At 32.4% G+C, this 25,131-nt stretch overlaps 1 pseudogene; it reads right to left on the bottom strand.

Annotated features, from left to right (window-relative positions):
* Window positions 1-10,739: 10,739 nt before the first annotated feature.
* Window positions 10,740-19,374, bottom strand: LOC142606264 (cytochrome P450 704C1-like; annotated as a pseudogene).
* Between the last annotated feature and the right edge of the window lie 5,757 nt (window positions 19,375-25,131).

Genomic DNA, 25,131 nt, shown 5'->3' with positions numbered 1-25,131 from the left:
GCAAGTCTGACAAAAAAACAAATGAAGGAAGTGTTGTTCATTAAAGCTCATAGATATCTCGACAGAATCCTTTCTATCAAGATTTAATGTTGAAGCTCGACACAAGCTGTATCTATCAAGAATTACGAAATCAAACTTTTTAAATGGGATTACACGCATATGTTTATGTATTTGTGTAGGGTTTCTTTTCTCACAACCTTAGACATATATAAGGCTTATTTTAAAGGCCGTTGCATGATGCACAGAGTTTGCAAAGTGTATGCCAAGAGAATACAAGCAAAAAGTGGTCTGATTCATTATTCTCTCTGAAGAAGCAACTGTGTCTTTACGCCAAGGTTTTTGTGACCAAGGAACTTCCTGATATTCATTGTTGATGAACTGAAAAACTTTGCAGCCAACATCTTCTTCAAGTTGGTGAAGTTAGTCTCATACTGGGATCCGTGCATCATTGGTTAGTCACATACTGGGATTCGTACATTAAACGGAGAGATTGCCGTTATAATACAAGTCCAATTGAGTATCAGGGTAAGGGTTCAACTGTAAGTTGATATTTCAGGATATGCCAAAGGGTTTGGTTAGATTCTTTGTACTTGTAACCACTTGTGATTGATAATAGTGGATTCTCGGGAGTGGTGACCTTAAATTCACCCGGTGGAGTTTTGCCTCAGTGGTTTTCCTCATTCGTAAACAAATCACCTGTGTCAAATTTAATTTTCACTGCATTTAGTTATTTGGTGATTTGTTTGTGCAACCACGCTATTGCATGTAATTTAACAAATTAATTAACTTGGTTAATTAATTAATTTGCAAGGGGTCAATTTATTTTAACCCAACACATATAATTGGGGAAATAATAAAGAGGTGATGAGAGAGAGAGAGAGAGAGAGAGAGAGATGATTCATGCAGTGGGAATCAAAATCATCTATATCTCAACAATAGAGAAACATCTTGTGAAAATTGGAAGCTCTCAATAACATTAAACAAAAAAAACAAAACATATTCATCTAACAAAATTGTGGTGGAACATACTTTAAATTCTGAGGATTTATGAGAAATCTAATCAAACCCAGCTATTTGCCAACTTACTTTCTACAATAAATCTTACTTGCAATAAAAGACCTGTATATATGTATGTGAGTGTATTCCCTTATCTCATCCCCCTTCCCCTGTATATATGTGTGTGTGTGTTTCTCAACAAAAAAGAAAAAAAAAAAGACCTGTATATCCACATGAACATACTTAACACTATCGTAAAACTCACATACAGTATAGTGCCCAAGACCTAACATTTACAAAATTTCACCATCATGACCCTTTAAGTTGAAGGAAGATCACTTCTAAAAATAAATAATTTACAATCATCATAATATAAAAAGAATGATAAATTTTAAGCGTCTACACAATAGCACACGGGAATGTAGTTGATAGTAGAGATGACTATGTGAACTGTGACTCAAATTTTGAAGTAAATTTACAGAGTATTTTTATCAAATTTAATTGAAATATAATATGCCTTGTGTCCATCATAACTTAGATTGAAATACCAGATTAAGCGACTTTCTTAGTGTTTGAAAGAAAGTAGAAACAATATGAAAATGCAATATTGGCAATGGGATCTTTTGAATTTTGATAGTTGTTTTAGATGGTATATTAATGAGCGAATAATTACGTTGGTTCGGCATTTGTACATATGAAAAGTATAATGGTTCCCTTAAGTGATGCAGTATTTTGTTTTTAAATTTTTTTTAATGTATCTTAGAAATAAGCTTTTGCAATTATATATGTAGTAATAGACTCGTGTCAAAAATTATTTTTGTTTAATGTATATTATGAATTATGATTATAAATATTTTTTCATATATTTTTCTAATCGGAAATGATCCTTATACTGATCCTAAGATCCAATACTCTAACCAATTTTATTTAAAATCTAGAATCTAGATCCTGTAAACCTTGGCCTCTCATGAAGTAACAATAATTGCAAACTATTATAAGGTTATGCAGTATCTAGTAGACCTAACATAACTCAAGAAAGTAACTGTAAATACTCGATTTCACACTCAATGAGTCTGGGGGGAAAAATAAAGAAAAAAGAGCAGTGACGAAATCTGTGAATTTCTTGTTTCTTATCCATTGGAAATATCACAGCTTCACCCTCAAAGAGCAATAAGAAATTTTTTGGGCATTAACTTGTCATTCCATTGGCATAGCACGGATCCAACATGATAAGGAATTCATTTCGCATGGTTGTCAGAGATATCACATGGCATCTAATTCAAAAACCATTGCTCACTTGCATGGACATTGCATCAGGTTTAAGCATAAAAATTAAAGTTGTACATCTTTCGTGGCAAGTAAGGCAACATAATAAGGGCATTAACCTCAATTTGACGGGCAGTGGAAAAACTCATTGTCACATAATCAAATCATGCATTCCCCAAAAAATGAGCAAATTAAGAGATTATGACGAGCTCATGGAATAAAGGGTGTCCTACAAAGGTTGTACATTCTCTTTGTCATCCAAAATCCTAAAGCTTAACATAACCAAGAATGGTTCTTAACCTTGTCGGGGTTGACTAATTAAGGATGATATGCAAATGAGTTTTTGGCTTTTTTGACCCAAGTTCAAAAGAGGAGAGTTGAGACTCGAGATCACTTCCCACTCTAATGTTTTAGACAACGAAGGCAAGTGGTGCACAATGAAGAACTGCTCAAAAGTTTTGGCTCATATTTGTTATTGAGCGACTAAGTAACCTTATATTCTCATTTATTTATTTATTTTTTTTTTTGGAGAAGAGTTCACAAAGCGACCTATGCTATAAAGACTTCCTTTTGTTAATTTATTTGGCACAAGTGGGGACTGTTATGGCTAAAATTACTGAATTTCTTTGTGTGTTCGTTCTTCTTTTGATCTTTGCCATAATTGCTAATGGAAGTAAGAAACTTTAAATTTTGTTTTAAGAAGAATAGAAGAAATTTTTGTTGTTATACACTCATACCTATATTTATCCATTCAATATGGCTCTTGAGTAATTCTCAATATATATATATATATATATATATATATATATATATATATATAACGGTATAAATTAAGAATATTAGATTTTTTCTGTTAAGTTGGACTTCCATTAGTTGAATTTTCAGTTTGTAAAGAACAGGTTGTGTTAAAGTTTTTTTAAAAAAATTTATTAATAATTTTTATATAGAATGCTTATGAAACATGAAAAAAAGTTCAAAACTTTTGTAACTCTTAGAGGTTTAAAACAAAAAATATATATTTAAAATTTATAAATACATTTACAACTATAATTAAGAGGCATTAGTAAATTTGGTTAACTCTCAGCAAAACAAGAGGCATTAGTAACTTTCCATCTAATGTTCATAGTCAGTAAATGAAAATAAAGTGTAAGTTATATTTATCATCAAAACCCCAGTATATAACACTCACCATTGCGACCCCACCTAAAACACAACCCCCTCCCACTTTGTTGTTACAATACATACATTTTTTTTGTTATAGTTTTGTAACACAAAGAAGTACTCCAATAGTGATGGCATTTAAGTGCTTCATCTTAGCTTTATTCATTCCAATATCTATTTTTAGTATTGATGTTACCCTTGCAACTCGCCATCTTTTACAATCTTCTCAACCTAGTATACCAAACTTGCCAGTCATACCCACATTGCCTAAACCAACACTATCACCTTTGCCTTCACTATCACCTTTGTCTGCATTGCCAACGTTGCCAAAGCCAACGCTACCACCTTTACCTTCATTGACAACGTTGCCAAAGCCAACGCTACCACCTTTGCTGCCTTCATTGCCAAAGTTGTCAAAGCCAACATTACCACCTTTGCTGCCTCCATTACCAACATTGTCAAAGCCAACACTACCACCTTTGTTACCTACATTGCCAAAGTTGCCAACATTGCCACCTTTGCTTCCTCCATTTTCAACGTTGCCAAAGTCAACACTGCCGTCTTTGTTGCCTCCATTGCCAACATTGCCAAAGTTAACGCTACCACCATTTCCCAAGCCAACGCTACTGTCTATCCCCACTATTCCAACTCTACCAAAACCAACATTGTGAACCATTCCCTCAATTCGGCAAACCCTAATTACTACACAAGTCTAGTCTAAATGTCCTTAATAATTTAGTTCAATTACAAGGTTTACAATACTAAAAAAATAAAAGAAAAAACTATTGTGTTGGATGGTGGTACAATTGCGTTACAAAATTGAGGACCTCTTGCTTTTTAGCATCTCAAATGTTATGTGAGGATTTAATTTCTGATGTGATATTTGTTTTATCGCGATTTATTATGTATCATCTTGGAGTTTGGATTTTCTGTTATCATACTTAATAATCTATGTTCATAATAATCTTTTAAATTTTCAGTTGGGATTTCTCCTAATTTGTTGCTGTTGTTGTTAGAGAAATGAGAATGTTGCCTATCCATCAAAATTGGTCTATTGACCTTGGCTCATCTTCTACCAAGATTACACAAATATTGTGGTACATATATAAGCATCATAAATTTATATATACATATATATTTGTTTATTTATTTTCATAATCAAAATCAAAATTAAGAAAGAGCTTAGAGGTTTCAGGATCAATAGGCTTCATTCAAGTAGTTGCGCTATCTTATGTGGATATAGGCCCATAGTTTCCTTTATTTGTAGTCTCATCAATGCGAAACAATGTTGAACTAGTTCTTAATAATATATAAACCATTATGTGGCCAAAGCCTTATATATATATATATATATAATTGTTGAATACACAAAATGGTGACTCGTGCCCCTTTATCAAAGCCTATAACAATGACATGTGTGAAAACATTTAATAATTATCAGACTTAATAATAAATACATTTAAAAAAATGAAAAGGAAAAGAACAGCCACACCTTTAATATTAAAAAAACATCTGAGGTGAAGAATTTTACCAAGAAAAAAAGCCAAAATTAAAACTTATTTGGTCATGAACTTAATTATATTATCATTACCATATTTATAACTATTATGTTATAAATAAATAATATAATAGAAGTACTCAAGTCTAAAAGTACACCCTTGGTGCGATAGTGGAGGCCCGTTGTGTCCCCGGTGCTTGGTTTCAAAACACTCCTTATCTTGAAAAGCAAGAGGCCCATCCTAAACTAGTTGTTAACTTGCCATTCCATTTGCATCAAAAATTCAAAGTGTGATGTTATAACAAAGCATAGCACAGATCCAAAATGATAGGAATTCATTCCTCATGGTAGTGAGAGATATCACATGGCATCTAATTCAAAAAACCATTGCTAATTTCTTCGGTTATTCCCCTCTCTCTCTCTCTCTCTCTCTCTCTCAGTTTCATTTCTTTCACTCTTTGTTACTTTGTGCATGTCACCGTGAAGAGCAGGTTAAGTTGGGTCAAAGCTTGAAGAGTTGAGCTTAAAAACTTGTATCGGAAAAAAAAAAATTGTGTAGGACACGTGTTCAACCATGTCTAGGCTGAACCCTGTGTCCCAACTGCGTCTAACACAAGTGCAACTACCATTTAGCCGCACCCATGCTTCCCAAACAAAAAGTGAGAATGCCATGCCACTGGTATTATGGTTCAATGTTAAAATTAATAAATACTACCAATTAATCATCATTCCTCACAAAAGCATCCCAACAAACAAAACCCAAAACCTGGCCAGGGAAAAGTAAAAATTAAGAAAAAATACTAGTACTAAAATTTCTTAGATGTTACCTTGGTAACAAAACCTACTACACTGAACACAAAATGCAAATAAATTAGTATGTCCATTACCATTATAGTAAATTTAGTTCAATTTAGAAACTAGCAAATACCCATTAAGCAATTCGTCACAATAGCAGCCCAACCAAATTAATAAATAAATAAAACACATAAACATCTCTCAGAAAAACAATAAAAAATTTAGTAGAAATGCTACCAAACTTTTGGAAAGATATAATCTTGGCAATCAAAATTCAAAACCCAATACAATTGATACGAAAAGTAAGAATAACATCAATTATCCCTTATTTTATTGATGAGTAAGGTGATAAAATTTTCTTACAAAAGCTCAAAGGGGACAAGGACAACAGAAGGGAACATGCCCATCATCATCTTTACAAAAAAATCCGGGAAGATGGTTAAGATGGGTTGGGGTCCCCAAAGTTGAACAAAATGCCCAACGGACTAGAGAATGTGCAAGGCCATTAGAGACCCAAAACAAAAACTGAAATTGACATCAATAAAATGGGGAACACTAAAGTTTATACAGAAACAATAAGAAAGCTCAAAAGAGAGAAAAATTTTTAAATAACTATAAAAACCAAACTATATTATTAGTTAGCCAATGTTTGAAACTAATTTGGTATATAACAAATCGAGTCCTTTGGACTCGATTTTCGAATGCTAAATCGACTGCTTTGAAGTCGATTTCAACATCGTTCGTAGCTAATGTGAAAAGTTGGTCCACGTAGACATAGAACTCGAGTCCATTGGACTCGAGTTCTGTCAAATAGAAATCGAGTCCTCAGGACTCGATTTCATTTTGTTCATCATCTTCTCCCTTCGTTCTTTTTTTTTTTTCTCCATTTCAGGTCCCGTTCTCTTCTTCCCTTCTTTCTCAATTTTAGGTCTTGTTCACATTTTCTTCCCTTCTGCCAAGCCTCCAAAAATCCCAAACCCATTTTTCTCAAAATCCCAAACCCATTTCTCAAAATCCAAACCCATTTCTAAAAATCCCAAACCCAAAACCCATGAACAAAACCAAATACAAAACCCAAAACAAATCTACACGTTCTTCTTCTCCACTGGAGCGGCGGCGAGAAACCACTATCCGATTTCCATCGCTTGAAGTTTTCGCCGCTTGGGTTTGGTCAGAATCGGCGCCTGGGTTGCTGGGTACATGTTCTTCTCCTCCACTAGAGCGGCGGCGGCGAGAAACCACATGCCTAATCCGATTTCCATCGACTGATTCGGCGCCCGATCCGATTTGCATCGTTGCTTCTTTCTTCTTCATTGTTTATCTTTGGTTGTTGATCTCTGCGTTTTGCTTGGGTGTTTTGATCTCTGGGTTTTGCTTCGGTGTTTTGATCTCTGGATTTCTTCTTCGGCATTTTGATCTCTGGGTTTTTGCCTGGGTTTTCATCTCTAGTTCTTCAGCGTTTTCTTCTTCAGTGTTTTGATTTCTCGGTTTAGGTGGTACAAAATCGAGTCCGTAGGACTCGTTTTCTACTTCACAGAACCCGAGTCCACAGGACTCGATTTCTATGCTGACATGGACCAGGTGTCCACATCAGCTACGAATGAGGTTGAAATCGAGTTCGGTGTACTCGATTTAGCATTCCAAAATCGAGTCCAAAGGACTCGATTTGTTATATACCAAATTTGTTTCAAACCTTGGCTAACTAATAATATAGTTTGGTTTTTATAGTTATTTAAAAAATTTGGTCCCTCAAAAGAGACACAACCTTGGAGATGAATCAAAATAGTTGATACGAAACCTGTAAACATAATTAAATATCCACAAAGTCAAACAGACAAACAAAACCCAAAATCTTAAATAGAAATACTTCCAAAGTTCAAAAATGACAAACTTGGCAAGAGAACCAATGCAATTGACACAAAAAGTGTAAATGCTGTTGCAAATTCATATTATCATAGTAAATATAGTTCAATGTAGAATTTGGCAAATAATCATCAAGAAGTACTCTTCACCGCAACAAAGCAAAATACCAAAAGATATAACCTTCGCAACTGAGTCCAATATCTTTTTTTTTTTTTTTTTTTGATAAGGAGTCCAATATCAATTGACACAATAAAATTGAAACCAACATCAAATAACGATGCCGTCATGGTAAATTTAGTTCAATACTAGAGAAAAACAAGCATTTATGATAAGTTCTGAAAGTAACTGAGTGCAAAATTATAGATGGTAAACAAAAAACAAATCATCCATGAAACTCCCCAAAGTACTAAAATGATAGGCTACAAGTCATTCTACTTATTATTTATACTATTAATTAACGGGTTTCCCTGTCTGGACCGGATTTTTTTAATCTAAAATACCCTTATTTCCCTAAGGTTAAGTAGAGACAGAACTAAAGGATAGTCTAATAAAAATACATGTCTAACTTGCACTAAAACATTGCCTACAAAATAGGAACACTCTTCCACTAACCCACTTCTTCAAAATAACTATACGTTTATTTTATTTTTTTTAAATAGAAAAATAAGTTAAACAACCCACTGCTATTTTTTTCCTTAAAAAAAACACCCCATGTTTATCCAAAAACAAAACTAAATATCAAAAAAAAAAACAAAACTAAATAGATATAAACCCTTTTTTTATAAGTAGATACATTTTTAACTCTCACTAAAATGTTGCCTACAAAACAAAATCACTCTCCTAATGGTTCTCAAAATAAAAATTATATATACACACACACACATATATATATATATAATAAAAAACATAATTTTTTTTTTTTGCTACTATCACTAAACAAATAAAAAAAAGTCTCATCGCACGCACGAAGCACGTGTGATGAGGCTAGTTATATATAATAGGTTTGTGCAATAACAAATTTTTTTTAAATAAAATTTAGATATTTTATTGACAACTTTGATGCAAATAGATTGCAACAAAAATAATTTAAGTTAAATTATTGCAATGATATCTTTGTTGTAATACATAATTGTTTCATGTTTCATGTTTATTATTGCAATAGATTTTAAAATAATTGATATCAGATTATTATAATAATATATTCATTGCAGTTTCATGTTTGTCACTGTAATAGATTATAAAATAATTGATATTTAGTTATTGTAATTATACACTCATTGCAATAGGATATTACTTTAAAATTTTCATTGTAATAGATTGTAAAAATAATTGGTATCAAGTTATTACAACAATTTCACAAATTTAAGTTACTACAACAAATTTTCCTGATGCAATTTTATATTAAAGCCTCTATTGCAAATTAAAATTATAATTTACTGCAACTAATGCAATTTTATATTAAAACCTCTATTGCAAATTAAATTATAATTTATTGCAACTAATTACTATTAATGTAATAATTTACCACTTTTAAGTTACTATTGCAATGACTTTTTACTTATAGATATAATAATGTGTCTTGTGACTGATACCACTATACTAATTTTGTTGTATTAACACTTGATGTAATAGACTTATTTTGGTGTAGTGTACAGTAATAAGGGCAACGATGATAGTAGTTGACCTTGTTATGGTTAGGTTGAAGATCCCAATAGCTACGCTTCTTCTTCAGCATCTCAATCTCTAGCTCTCTCTCTCTCTCTCAATGCATCTCTCTCTCTCAGTATCACTCTTTCTCTCTAAAAATATCACTTTGGCCAGTCAAGCTATCTATGTTGCTATGTCTTTGCGCGATCCAGAATTGTAATTAAAAACCATTACCTAGAGAATAGGTTTAAATGAAGTAATAGTTAAGTAGAGTAAAAAGTAAAAACACTTACTGTATTAATTAAATTGTGTATTATTGATCTGCTGATGTAGCACTTAGGTCAACGGGAACAGATAATCCTCCTAAGTAGTCCCAACCAATAATAAAAGGCCACCTATTTAAAACAATGCTGACTCAGCTTCCTAAATGGCAAAGCAAAAACCAAACCCATGTTAGATTTAACCACACAAATTAAACTCCAATTAAAAAGAATTAACCGGGAAAACACACATGAATTTAAAAACCTTTGTCTCTCCAGAGAGAGGTCTTTCTCTCTTAAAAACTCTAGATTAGTTTTCCTTCTTCCACTCCACAACCATCGCTCAGTCTCAAATGTTCCACAAGATGATGTCAAAGAAGCAACACCATGAGTCTAAGGCTCTCCGAAGTTTGTTATATCCGATGGTGGGTTTGCTGTGAGCACATTGGTTCTAATGTGATGTACCTTTCTGGTTTGGAATTGTAATGTTTTTGGCTAGAAGGTTGCCATTAAAAAATGAATATACTGAATATAAAGAATCTGTATAGAAGAAAGGATTCTTGGAGATATATATATATATATATATATATATATATATATATATATATATATATATATGGAGAGAGAGAGAGAGAGAGAGTTGGGTTCAAATTACACCTAATGTAATTCTAAACAATGTTATATTACTCAATAACTTGTTATTAAATTCATATTTTAAAAGTCTAACTGTTGAATTATATGTTCTTAACATGCATGCCAATTTTCATGCCAATCCGATGTAATTTACCATTCGATCCATAAATTCATCTTTTATGTATTATTTTAAATTACAAAAAGTTGAATTTAAACAATTGATTGATAACATGGCTATTGGTCTTTGATCATCTATAAATTTTGTGAGCATTGAGAATATACGAAGATAATGTAATCTAGCTTCAAATTACATTATCTTCATATATTCTTCATACTTGTAAAATTCAAGGTGATCAAAGATTTATAGCCACGTCATCAATCAATTTTTAAATTTAAGTTTTTGTAGTTTAAAATAATGTATAAAAGATTAGTTTATAGATTAAATGATAAATAACATCCAATTGACATGAAAATTAAGAACATATAGAACATGTAATTCAATGGTAGGATTTTCAAAATATGAATTTTATAACAAGTTATTGGGTGGTGTAACTTGAACTCAACTATCTAATACGTTTGGATGGTTTTTATTTCCACGCTTATAAGATACCATGCTATTTTCAATGCCTGTGGAAGGCACAAATTTCAAGACCTCCATCTATGTGAAGATTAATCATTTTCCTATAATTGACAGTTTTGTTTTCGTTGGCCATTTTGAACTCATAAGAGCATCCACATCAATGGATGTAAACATTTGCAAAATATAAAAAGCAACCAATTTTACACATTTTACCCCCAAAAATCTTCCATATCAATCCTTTTAAAATTGTGCATATTTACACATTTGCTACAGTAACACTGTAGTTGTGTATCCTATTATTTTATTAATTTCCCATTTCGCTCCCTTTTTCTCTTTCTTCTCCATCTGCAAAACCAACGCATACTTCTTCTCTCCCTCATCATCTTCTTCTTCCTCTAATAATATACACAAACACACCCACATAGACAAACCAACATAGAGACACACAAAACCCAGAACCCACCATCTCTCACTGTCTCACAGAACTTGCAAGAGCACCACCACCACCAAAACACAGATCCCACCATCCACCCCACCCTGTCCAACAATCACCACCCAACCACCACTACCATCACCCGTTAAAACAACCACCACCACCAAAACCCATTAAAACAACGCAAACCCAAAATCAACCCAAAATCCACAGAAAATCAACTCAAAATTAAACTATTAACTGAAAACCCAAACCCAAAATCAAATACAAACCCAATGGTGGCAGAGACTTGAGGGATCTGAGAATTAAGGAGAGGGATGAGGGATTTCCTTATGTTTCAATCATCTTCATCTTCTTCATCATCATCATCATCTTCTCTCTTCCTTGTAGCTTTTGAACTGTCAAAAAAAAAAAAAAAATAGATGCAGAGACTTTGAGGGATGAGAGAGAGGCAGAGACTTTGTGGGTTAGGGGAAAGTGATAGGCGGAGAGTTTGAGGGTTAGGTGGGGGTAGGTGGGAAATAATAGAAAAAGTGAGGAAAAATATTATTTTAATAAAAAAGTGTGTATAATAAATAAACTGATATGGGTGTTTTGTAAAAGTGATGGTGTAAAATAGAAAAAGTAAGTTTTTAGTGTAAAATAGACTAAATCTTTTAGACATACTAATGCGGTTGCTTAACCGCATTTAACAGCCTGACAAGGCAGCCAAGGAGATCTTCATTTACCTGTAGGCAAACTCCTTTCCTAGACAAATTCATGGCCCTGCCCATAAGCCAAAAGAAATTTAATTTTGGTTTCTCCAACAAGCAGACAACAGTCTTTAACTTTCTACCCTAGAGGTGACTTTGCATCAAAGGAAAATTGTATATATGTAATTTTTGCAGTAAATTTGTATGGTGACATGTTTATGTTACTTCAAATACAATTCAATGTTAGCCACAAAACTAAAACATGTCTATGATGAAGATGAGCCTTAAGCATGAAAATAGAAAAAGTAGAAATGCAATATTTCCCAACACAATTTCCACTAACCTGGAAGGCTGTGAACTTGAAAGGGCTCTCTGGATTGCTGAGAGTTTCAGTGATTGCTGCATGGAGATGTTGCATCTTTTCTAGAGCTTCTTCACTAATACTGGCTGCAAATTCTGCATAGTTTGTGATCTCTTTCATATTAGTAGCTTCCTTCACTACTTTTGCAATTTTCAACTGCACAGCAGGATGCTTGCAGACCATGTAAATAAACCAAGCAATTGTGGTTGCTGTTGTGTCTTTTCCACCTATGATGAAGTTAAGAATTATATCTCAAGTATGTTGGATCAGTGTCTGTCACTTGCAGAAACCTTGATAGAATGTCTTCTCTGTTCATCTGCATTGTGCATGGTAACAAATTTATCTCATGGCTTTTTTTGATAAGTAAATAGTGAGGGCTAAAACAAATTTATCACATGGCTGTACAAACTAATACGAAACAGGAACTTTTAGCTAAAATCAACCCACAGAAGATTCGTCCTCTGAGTTCTTCATTTGCGCGATCTTGCTGTGGATTAGCTAAAACACGAAATTGTTAACAAGTTTGGTGCTTCATTTTAAGGTTGCTTCTGATCCGATTTTTAGAATCTTCTTGATCATCCAAAAGATATCAACATAACGCCAAAGGGTCATAGCACTTGAATCATTAAAGGCATCGCAGAAATTCTTGCCTTCTTCATCTGATCCACACATGCTGTCTAATTCAATTCCAAATGCAACTTGGAAGTTGGAACAACAAATCCGTAGTTGATTTCATCAATAGATCCTACATGAATAATTAGAGTTAGTCAATGCGCAATACCATAAGGCATTAATCTCTTTGTGAACACTGAATTGTCCAAAACTTACTTGAATATCCAATATCCGGTTGGCAGTTGTTGCTTCAGGCACTAAATTATCAAATTTTGCAGCATTTTTTTCTGAAAATCTTACTACTAAAGTCCCTCAACACCTTTGTGGAGAACTCATGGCTTGATGCCTTTCTCTGTTGGCGCCACTTGTCACCATCTGACCATCAACCGTCAAAACTATGGAAGGAAAAGATAAAAAGAATAACAAACACACAAAGAAATTTAGTAGTTTTAGCCATAACTGTCTAGCTTGTGTCAAATAAGATGATAAAAATGAAGTCTTTATAGCATAGGTCGATTTATCTAATGCTTAGATATTTTTTGTTTTTTTTGGGATGTGGATGCATAGGTAGTGTTAAGTTGTGAAAGGGTCATCAACGGTTGGACATTCCAAAGATTATTAATTAATTAAGTTTTTTAGAGGAATTAATTAATTAAGTTAATTATTCATTTATATACCAAAAGGGTTAACTAAATCTTTAAAAAAAAATCAATACTATAAAAATGCATTAAATAAATTTTAATTCTTTAAAAAAGGATGATTAACTCTTTATTAACCTTTTAAGCTATTACATTAATTTCTTCCCTTTTGTTTTTCCAATTAAAAATGGTCTATATATTAATTAACTTTTATATTTTTATTATGAGAATAAATTGATAGTGTATCCTTAAGTTAAATCATATTTAATAAAATAATTTTCTTTTGCAAATTGAAACAGTATAAAGCTAGCATGAAAAGACCAATGCATTTTTTCAACGTAAATAAACTTTACTTTTTATGAGTGCAAAATGCAAATTTTTGATGCCGGATTCTAAAATCAGCCCCCTTCTAAGGTTTACATGTTTTGAGGGTCAGGTGAAGTTACCCCCTATTATTGAATTTTTAAAATGTGATGGGCTATGTAAACGTACATAAAATTAATTTTAGGGTAAAATACTCTTTTTTATTTTTGTGCCTTTGTGTTAGAATCATTTCCCCTCTCCCCTATGTGTGTGTGTGTGTTTGTTTCTCAAAAAAAAATGTAAAGAGTTTTATAATAGTTAAAAACAAAAATAGGGATGAAAAAAAAATTCCAATATTTTAGGAATGAAAAGATATGGCATATGACATATGCCATATGTTTGTTCAATTTAGCTTAAAAGCCCAAAACCCCCACGTCATCCGGACTTGTAAAATCTGACCATTGTAAAAAAATTTGCAATTGTACTACAGTGCGATTCTAAATGTAGAATCACACGGTAGCTCAATTGTAAAACCAAAAAATATTATTTTATTCTTTTTCACTTTTTGCTTTCTCTCTCATAGAGGTCCTCATTTACTTTCTCTCTCACAGATTCTAAAACCAATTCTGTTTCAGTGTTTCTCATTTACTCTCTCTCTCTTACAGAGCTCCTCCCTCCTTAGTCCTCACTCTTTCTCTCATCTCACATCTCTCTTTCTCGTTCAAAGCTTGCACTGGAGCTGGGTTGAGTTCGTGGTCACAGCATGGCGATCGGCGTGGATTTTGGATCGGCGAGAATCGACGGAGATTGGAGATCGTGGTGGGTTGTGTTTGGATCAGTGAGCAGTGTGGGTCATGGGTCAAGTGGTGGGTTTGGAGTTGTGGGCTAGGTAATGGGTTTGGATTGGTGGATCAGTGTATCATGGGTCAGGTGGTGGAGTGGGTTTGGATCGGTGGAGATTGGTGGGTTTGGATTGTAGAGATTGGTAGGTTTCTCGGTGGGCGGCATGGTGGCTTTTTTTTTTTTTATGGCCGGTGCTTGGGGTAGAGGGATGTTAGGAGGGCTGTAAAATTGAGTTTTGGTTCCGGTGGGATTTTGGTGGGAAGTGGGCAATGGGGGCGTGGTGGGCATGGTGGTGTTATGGTGGTGATTGGGTTGCTTGGTTGTTAAGAGGGGGACAGAGACAGGGATAGAAATGAGAGAGAGGGGAGTGATAAATTTTTTATTTTATTTTATTGTATAATTTATATAATTTTAATGTGTTATATTGTAAAATAAAAGTTGGGATGTTGGGAGTATTGTAAAATGGTATGGTATAATTGATAAAGTAACTTTTTGAGATGGTAAAATAAGATAGGATACAACTTTCAAATGGAGATGCTCTAAAAGGATATATATTAGCGAAATTTATTAGATACTTCAAGAGTATACTCCCTCCCTCTCACATGAGGGTGAGACTCACCCCAATGTGAGAGGGAAGGAGTATACTTCCGAAATTCTCAATAATAACTCATATATTAGGAACTTATGTATTTTTATTATTGATTTAAATTGTATTGATTTATTCCTCTTTAAAGAACTTTGTGGAACTTATGTATTTTTACTGGTGGTTTCAGGTTTGAACTGTCAAGTGCGTACGTTACGGTATTATTTAAGATAATAACAAAAAAAACCCCGTAAAATATTTAAATTTGATTTTTTTAATAATAATTTGATTTTTAATCATGTTTCCTTCGTTAGTGCATCTTGACTAGGGTGAAAAATTTCAAGGGAAATGTCGGAACTATATTGATGATAAGCTTATAGTGTTTGTGTTTTGGCCTTTTTTTTTTTTTTTTGGGAGAAACGCATTTCAGCTTTCTAGTGGGTCCCGTGCACTGTTCATAGGACCCACAAACCTCTTTTTTCAACAAAACTTTTATTAAAAATGGGTCTCATGATACTATTTACACATTTAAAAATTATTTTATTACAGTGTTTTCAATTTTCAGTTTTTAGCAAAATAAGTGGTATCCAAACATACCATAAACCTTTTTTGGATGAACTTTATGAATGTCAACTTATTTGCATAGGTATGGAGATCTCATTTGGAGCAAAATGCATAGAGGAGAAGTGCTTTTGTTATTGTAAGTTATCTTATAAGTTTTTACTTATTTAATATTTATAATGATTACAATGGAGGGTTTATATCTCTGTTGAAAATACTAATGAATGTCAGTTTAGCTACAAAGATCTTGGCATAAGTTACTTTTTGTAGTTAAGTAACTAATATTAGCAAATAAAGATGTATGAAGCCAAGAACTAAGCCTTCGGGTTGAATAAAAAATAAGAAGACTATTAATGTGACAATTAAGTAACTAATATTAGCAAATAAAGATGTTACTCACTAGTAGGTAATTTGCTATACCAGGTTACTTTTTTTTTTTTTTTTTTACATTTGATGGTTTCATCCTCACATTGTGCAATCTCAACATCACATGTGACAGTTCTTTTATCACATTTGATGGTTTCATCCTCACATTGTGCAGCTCCAACATCACATGTGACAGTTCTTTTCTCACATTTGGTAGTTCCCTTACTTTTTTCTCACATTTGACGGTTTCATCCTCACATTGTGCAGTACCAACATCACATGTGACAGTTATTTTTTCACATTTGATGGTTCCCTTACTTTTTTCTCACATTTGACAGTTCTATTCTCACATTGTGCAGTTCCAATATCATATGTGACAGTTCTTTTCTCACATTTGGTAGTTCCCTTACTTTTTTCTCACATTTGACAGTTTCATCCTCACATTGTGCAGTTTCAATATCACATGTGACAGTTCTTTTCTCACAGTTGGTGGCTCCATTATTTTTTTCTCACATTTGACGGTTCTATCCTCACATTGTGCGGTTCCAACATCACATATGACAGTTCTTTTATCACATTTGATAGTCTTTTATCACATTTGATGGTTCCCTTATTTTTTTCTAACATTTGACGGTTCCATTATCACATTATGCAATTCCAATATCACATTTGATAGTTCTTTTGTTACATATAGTGGTTCATTTATTTTTTTTCTCAAATTTGATGGTTCCATTGTCATATTAAGCAGTAGCAACATCGCATCTGCTTTATTTTTGTCACATGTGATAGTTCTTTTGTCACATTGGATGGTTTCCTTACTTTTTTCACACATATGACGATTTCATATTCATATTGTGTAGTTCCAACATCACATGTGACAATTCTTTTCTCACATTCGGTGGTTCCCTTATTTTTTTCTCACATTTGACGATTTCATCCTCAAATTGTTCAGTTCCAACATTACATGTGATAATTCTTGTCTCACATTTGGTGATTCCCTTACTTTTTTCTCACATCTAACGCTTCCATCCTCACATTGTGCAATTCTAACATTACATTTGATAGTTACTTTGTTACATTTAGTGGTTCCTTTATTTGTTTCTCAAATTTGATAGTTCCATTATTACATTGTGCAGTTCCAATATCAAATTTGACAATTCTTCTGTCACATATAGTGATTCCTTTATTTATTCTCAAATTTGATAGTTCTATTGTCACATTAAGCAGTACCAACATCGCATCTGACTCTATTTTTGTCACATTTAGTGGTACCCTATTTTTTATTCTCAAATTTGACAATTTCATTATTACATTAGACAGTACCAACATTACTTCTGACCGTACCTTTGTCACATTCGGTAGTACCCTATTTTTTTCCTTACAATTGACAGTTCAATCGTCACAGTAGGTAGTACCAATATCACATCTGACCATAATTTTACATTTGACCCCACCACTAAAGTCATTTTTTTACTTACTAATAACTGCTCATCACGATGGTAATTTTTTAAAAGTTATTAAAAATATTAGATCTAAAATGTAAAAAAAAAAAAAAAAAAATCCCAAGAAATCAGCCCAACCACAATAATTACTTTTGTTCACAAAAAAACAGCTAGAATTATCTTGGTTTCTTTCACAAATATTTGAATATACCAATTAACTTCCTACGTATCTCCCTTGGTAGCTTCCATCACATTCAAGGGCATACCTCCCTATAAAATAACATAGTTGAGGTCACTCTCTTGATGTTTATATTTTTATTATTTATATATACTATAAAGCTGAAGATGTATAACTTTATGTGCTCTCTAATTGTTCTTATGCAACATTTGCAACCTAATCACAGTTGTGTGTTTATTGTGGTGTCTAAGGCTGGAAATAGGGTTACTATACAATTAGCAAGTTATGCAAAAAATCCAATCCAAAGATCCAATATGAAATAGTCATCAATCAAGGCTATTACGTTTAATATTTTTTAGGCATTTTCATTAGATCCATGTATGCGGTAGTGTCCCAAATGACTATGTCTGACACGGGTATAACCATCCCAACTAAAGTGTCTATGCAATTTTGTTTCATAAAATTATTATTACATTTAGACCCATCTAAAACAAAATAAACATCCCAAAAAATTTCCACAATAACAAAAGTTACCAATAAAAAAGCTAAAAACAATTAAATTCAATTGACCAATTTTACCAAAAACGAACAACCCAGTCCTTTTAAAAATTTTATCAAAATAATTTTGTCCTTGAGAGTTTAGCATCTCAACTATAATGATAAGAGTGAGCCTCATTTGAGTCAATAGAGCCTCTATTAGCTAAGTCTGAGAGAGCCCTAATAGTAATGAAATGTTTTTGTTGTTGAAGACTTATTAGTGCCACAAAGCACTTATCTCTCTCTCTCCCTCAAGGTTTCGCAAAATTTTTACGAACTCTTTGTTAGGAACCCGATGGTTCCTAATGGGGATTGATGGGAATTATAGGAGAATTAATGAAAATTGTAGGGAAATTGACTTAATTTGAGGTAGTCACCCTCCATAGAGAAAGAAAGAGATTAAGAGAGAGAGAGAGATGCATTGATGCACTAAGAAATTGGTTTATTCTTCAATTGATATCTCATGTTGGATTACAATCATGTATTTATAGGAGACTAGCTCTAATCTCATTGGCTCACATGGCGTCGTTCTATTGTTTCTATTATTCCCCATGTGCATTAATAATTCCAACATGTGCTAAATGTAATTAACATGCTTAGAATTGTAACTAACTAACTAACTAACTAAATCTCAATACAACAATTATTATCCATATACTTATAACATTCCTAACACTCTTCATTCTAAAGCTGTTTGGTATTTGTTCCTATAAAATATTGGAATGTGCAATTTGAACATAATTGGCTGTTAAAAGGCCAATTTTCTGAAAGTAGTGTGTGAATGTACAAAATTCTATAATAATATTTATTTTCTGTTGTGCTGTAGATGGAAGCAACCACTTTTATTTGGATAAGTTTGTCTTAATGGAACATTAGGAAATGTGTTCTAAAATACTATTGGGCTTTATAGAATTTCTTAGGCATACTTATCTTGATTTGTGAAATACTTGAAATGGAGTGAATTCTTTTTTTTCAGTTATCACTTATCACCATTCATTCATTAGTATGGCATTGTTACCAAGAAATAATCCATCACCACTAGCATTGCAAGAAATAATGCATAAATTATTTTAGGTATCTAAAAGCCCAAACCTTCTCTTTCCTCCTGTCCATTGGAAGATGCCATTGGAATCCATTGTGGGCAAGTTATGATCCACTTTAAGGTTACAAAACTTTGAACTTACACATAACTATACTCCTAAGTTAAATTTGAAGTTCATGAAGGTGGACTTTTATGTAGGGTCACTCTGAAAGGCTTAAGCAATGGGTCTCAATGGACTTTTATGCAAGACTCACTAGCTTGTACAATTTAAATTGGCATGCATGTTAAGAACATATAGAACATGTAATTCAACAGTTGAATTTTCAAAATATTAATTCAATAACAAGTTATTGGGTGGTATAACTCTAAGCAATGTTACACCATCCAATAACTTGTTATTGAATTAATATTTTGAAAATCCAACCGTTGAATTACATATCATATATGTTCTTAACATGCATGCCAATTTTCATATCAATCGGATGTTTTTACCATTTCATCCATAAATTCATCTTTTATGCATTATTTTAAACTACAAAAATTTGAATTTTAACAATTGATTGATGACATGACTATATATATCACAAGGTTGGTGTTTGTGATGGCAGCTCAAGGTATCTTTGCAGCATTTGTTAATGGATGGTACTATGAAAGTCATGATAAAACACTAAGGTGGCGTTTGGTACGGGGTAATGTTTTAGGATTCCCAGGAATGTTTAAAGATTCTCATGTTTGGTTGCAAATTACGCTAGGGAATCAGATGCCAGGGGAATCCTTAAACCCCCCTCAGTAGGAATGTGGATTCCCTTTAAAACAGGTGGGAATCCAGATTCCCAAACTTAAAAGAAATTGTATTTTTTATAAATTGACAATTTTAACATTTTTTTCCTTATCATTTAAGCAATTAAGATAAACTATAAAACAAATTATCAATATCTTCTCTCTTATCTTTATCTTTTCCCGCCAAAACAACATAAACAGGATAAATTACTCTGCTAATAGTTATTTTTGTATTATTCTTGTCATTTTGAAATGTTAGATTACAGTTTTAATGAATGTGTTGCTAATTGATAGTTTATATAATGTTTTTTATCTATCTATATAGAGTAAGATATTTTTTTTAAAGGACTAATTAATAGTTTATATATATTTTTTCATTATTTATTTAAAGGAAGATTTTTTTTTTAATGGGCTTGGTACTTCACATTCAAATTTAAGGACAAAATGGGAAAAACAAATAATTCATTTAAGATTCCTGGGAATACACCAAACATTATCATCTCACATTCCTGGGAATTTCCCAATGAAACCAAACATAGGAATAGCTACATTCCTAGGAATCACATTCCTAAGAATCACATTCCTGGGAATCTAGATGCCAAGAGTAATGTGGATTCCCCGTACCAAACGCCACATAATAAGTAATTCATAAATTTGCAGCTATCACCGCAGAAGGCCAAATATTTAGGGTATGTTTGTTTTCAAAATTCAATTTGTAAAGGAAGCTGAAAACATGCAATAGGCTGTTTTCAGTTTCTAATATTCAAAAGTCAATGAAAACATACATTTAATTTAATGAATCTGTCTCATTTAATGAGTTAACATTAGAGTTCAAATCCTAGTAACATCATATTTTAGTATTTTCTATTTTTTTTTCTTCAAAAAATTATTTTTTTTTAATTTCAACTAACCAAACATGTTTTTGATTTGAAAAATACAAGAAATTTTTTTTTTTTATATTCCCAAAAATAAGTTTTTGAAATTATAAAATAAAAACCGTTACCAAACATAGTCTTAATGTTTCTCCAAAAAAAAAAATCTTAATAGGATAGCCTTTATTTATTTCTCATGTTATTAAGCAAGTATAAATACATATAATTAATTATACAAATAAATCAAATGTGGGCCACATTAACTCTCCCAATGATCACAAATTCACAATATTACACATGCATCGATCTTTTTTTTTTGAGGAACAACCCATGCATTGATCTAGTTGTGAAATATTCTCACTTAGATAAAGAGTCCAATGCATAAATCATGAATAATGTCCTTAAAATGTAAGTACTTTTCTTCCATGTATTATAATGTATGGCACTTTTTTTTAACCTCTCTCTCTCATTGTGTGAATATTGTAGATCTCACAAACATCAAGAATTACAAGAGATATTTCAAGAAGTGGATCAATATTTTGTTCAAGAGGAAAACCAAGCATTGATAGAGAAGATGATGTATTAAAAAAATGTTGAGATATTGGGATATAATACTTTGAGTGAAATTGATGAATCAGGGCTGGCATAGAGTGAAATCTAAATATGAAATGCACAATCCTTATCATTTTGCTTAAATAATGACGAAGTGGTTTGTTTGTGAATAACTGTATTGCATGATTTTAGAAATGATAGATAAATAAGTTGTGTAGCATACTTAAGGAAAAGATGTATTTTTTTTTTTTGTTTGAGAAAGAGGTAAAGATGTAATTGAAACAAAAGTTTATAAGAAATAAAAGAACCGTGATGCTTCTTATTAGAAACCTTGAAAATTTAAGATAATTAGGAGTAGTTACTTTTTTTTTTTTTCCCCTTGTAACCATCAGCCCTTTTACCTATGTTATTGAATGTTAGGAAATTGTGTCACAAACCACTAAATGAATGTCACGCAAATGCTAGCGTTTACTTAGGTCATTACTATGAATTGAACAAGATTGATGGCAAATTATGGCCCAAATTGAAGATCTTATATCCTTATCATTTTTGTAATATATATAGCCAAAGCTCAAAGAAAATTCAATTAGATTTTAATTGGATTCTCAATTTTGTGTCATGTGTTTCATTTAATTTTAAATTTTGTGCCAAGCGAATTATTGAGTGTAAAAATAAAAGAGTTCAAATTCAATTAGATTCTAAATTGGATTTCAATTAGAATTCAATTTTTCGTTACATGTCCATCTAAGTTTTTAATTTTTGTGGCAAGTGAATGATTGGGTACAAAAATCAAAGAGTTTAAAACCAATTAACTTATAAATTATATATATATAATGATAAACCATTACATAATATAGAAATATATGGTTTAAAAAATATATAAGCTAATACCATGTATAATTCAAACCTCTTTTTTTAAAATGAATAATTTGAACAGTATAATTGTGATTATTTTTTTTATTATACGCATGCATATGCATGAGGTTACACAATAATAGTTATAAAGTTTAAATAAAAGAATAATTTTACGTTGGTTAGGATGATTATCATATTGCCCCTTGGACTAAACTTTCATTGTTGCCTATTCCATGAATTTCACATGTATGACACACAGTGTGACCGATTCCCAATGCAAATCCTAAGCACCGCCAACGACACCCTATTCATTGCCAACCCTCTATGGAACGAAGCTCCCAAAATCCAACCACACATCACAATGGCCTAAAATTCATCATCTATCGCCACTTTTAAAGCCATTGAAATCGACATAAACCCTTATCAATCTTTAGATCACCACCACATAGACATCCACCACTCAGGGATGGGGGGAGACTTGGACTAGGGGGGAATGCCCCCTAAATTTTTTATTTCAATTAATATATACATAGACACCAATTTTAGTAATTTTATTCTATAAAATTACATTTTGCCCTGCTTAACATTATCATTGATTCTTTTAATAGTATTACTCTAGTCACAAATTTTTTTATAACATTTTCACAAACTGTTGAGGTAGTAAAACTTTATTGGTTTACATCTAGGCTCATCACTTACATCAAACTTTTATTTATTAATAATCACTCACTACATTAATAATTTATAAAAAAAAAACTGTAATTCTAGCATTTTCCTCATTTGAAAAGCCAGATCTAAAATCTAAATCAAAATAAACAAGCCCAAAAAAATTATTCAACAACAAAATTTACCAATAGAAAGCTAAAAACAATTAACCTTAATCAACCAATTTTACCCAAAACAAACAACCTGACCCTTTAAAAATTTTAAACAAAATAATTTTGTCCATACCTGGATGCATACATAAAAAAAAAAAATAAAATAAAAAGACCCATTAGCTGTTAAGCAACCTAGCCAGAAGCTAAAGCTGCAGCATACAACCAACAACAAAGTTGTTCCCACTAACTTTAAATCCTGACTCCGTTCCAACCACCACCTAAGGCAAACACTACAGCACAAATGGCCAAAAAAATCAATACTCAACACCACTTAAACCACCAAACACTACCTAACGTGCACCACATCTCGAACCTTCACAACATGATGCTCATGAGAGAAAAGTCGAAAGGAAGGCTTGGCCAAGTGGGGAGAGAGAGAGAGAGAGAGGTCGGCCAAATGGGGATGACGAGGAGGAATTAAAAAAGGAAGATGAAATAGACCATAGTCCATAAACCCCATCATTATCTTGGGTTGGTCTACCACAAGTGCGAAATTCTATCCAATTAAGACGGACAAAAAAAAATTTGTTAACATTTTTTGTTCAGTCCGATGTAAAGTGTGACAATTAAAAATTTAGGAAGCAATGTGATAATAACATTAATCATAGGGAGTATTAAGCCATCTGCCCATTTAAGGTGTAGCAAATTGCCTTCTCAAAAAAAAGGTGTAGCAAATTGAAATATTCAAGTTTTTTTTTTAGGTAAAAATGCAAAATTGACCCTCTAACTTTCACATTTTTTCATTTCAGTCCTCTAACTTTCAATTTTGTCATTTTAGTCCTTTAACTTTCAATTTTTGTCAATGCAAGACTCCATTAAAACTTAGTTAGTGATTGCCGTTAGAACTCCTGAAACAACGCCGTTTTGCATTTTTTTTTTAATTCATAATTTAAAAGAAAATAAGAAAAATCTGTAAAAAAAAAAAAAATAAAAAAAAAAAAAGATCTGAAGAACACCCAAATCCCTAACCGTGTAAATTTGGGGGTCAGTTTGAGAGAGAGTGAGTGAGTCGATTTGAGAGAGAGAGAGAGAGTGAGTGAGTTGAGAGGGACTAAGGCGACAAGGACTCATCCAGCAAAAGCATTTCCGGTGAACAGCAGCACAACCCTAATGAACTGGAAGATATAGAAAAACACGTCCCAACCGTGAGGTGTGTCGATGACCTTAACGTAATGCTTGTCCTCGGTGGTGTAGATCAGATTCAGAGCCTTCATGAGTAGCAAACCAGCCATGAGCAGATGGATCCAATGAACAGAGTGCTTGTTGGTGAAGTAGATGTAGATCCAGAAGTTGACGAAGGCGAAGTACGCGAGGCAGAAGACAAAGAAGAGGGAAGGGAGGTGAAATTTTTTTTTCTCAAATTTTTCTTATTTTCTTTTAATTCCGAATTAAAAAAAAAATGCAAAATAGCGTCATTTCAGGAGTTCTAACGGTAGCCACTAACTGAGTTCTAATGGAGTCTTGCATTGATAAAAATTGAAAGTTAGAAGACTGAAATGATAATACTGAAAGTTAGAGGACTGAAATGAAAAAATGTAAAAGTTAGAGGGTCAGTTTTGCATTTTTGCCTTTTTATTTTTTACACAAAATAGAAAATTATACTCTAATCTAATTTAAATGTATATGTGTGTATGAAGCTCCCTTATTGAGATTTGAACCTTAACCCTTACCTTCTATACTCCAGAAGCGCTTATACTTATAGAGTGACTATCGTACTAAGAGTATACGATGATAAAATATTCAAATATATATAGACAATGATAAGTTTACATTTAGTATTCATGTAAATTGTACCCACTCAATACACTCATTCTTTCCATCCAAAAAAAAATACAGTCATTCTCTCAATGTGGCTAATATTTATCACTTTGGAAGAAAAGTGTACAATCATTTTAAACTACAAT

Source organism: Castanea sativa, chromosome 8 (assembly GCF_040712315.1).
Source record: "Castanea sativa cultivar Marrone di Chiusa Pesio chromosome 8, ASM4071231v1".
Lineage (NCBI taxonomy): Eukaryota > Viridiplantae > Streptophyta > Magnoliopsida > Fagales > Fagaceae > Castanea > Castanea sativa.
This window is presented reverse-complemented; position numbering and strand designations above follow the sequence as displayed.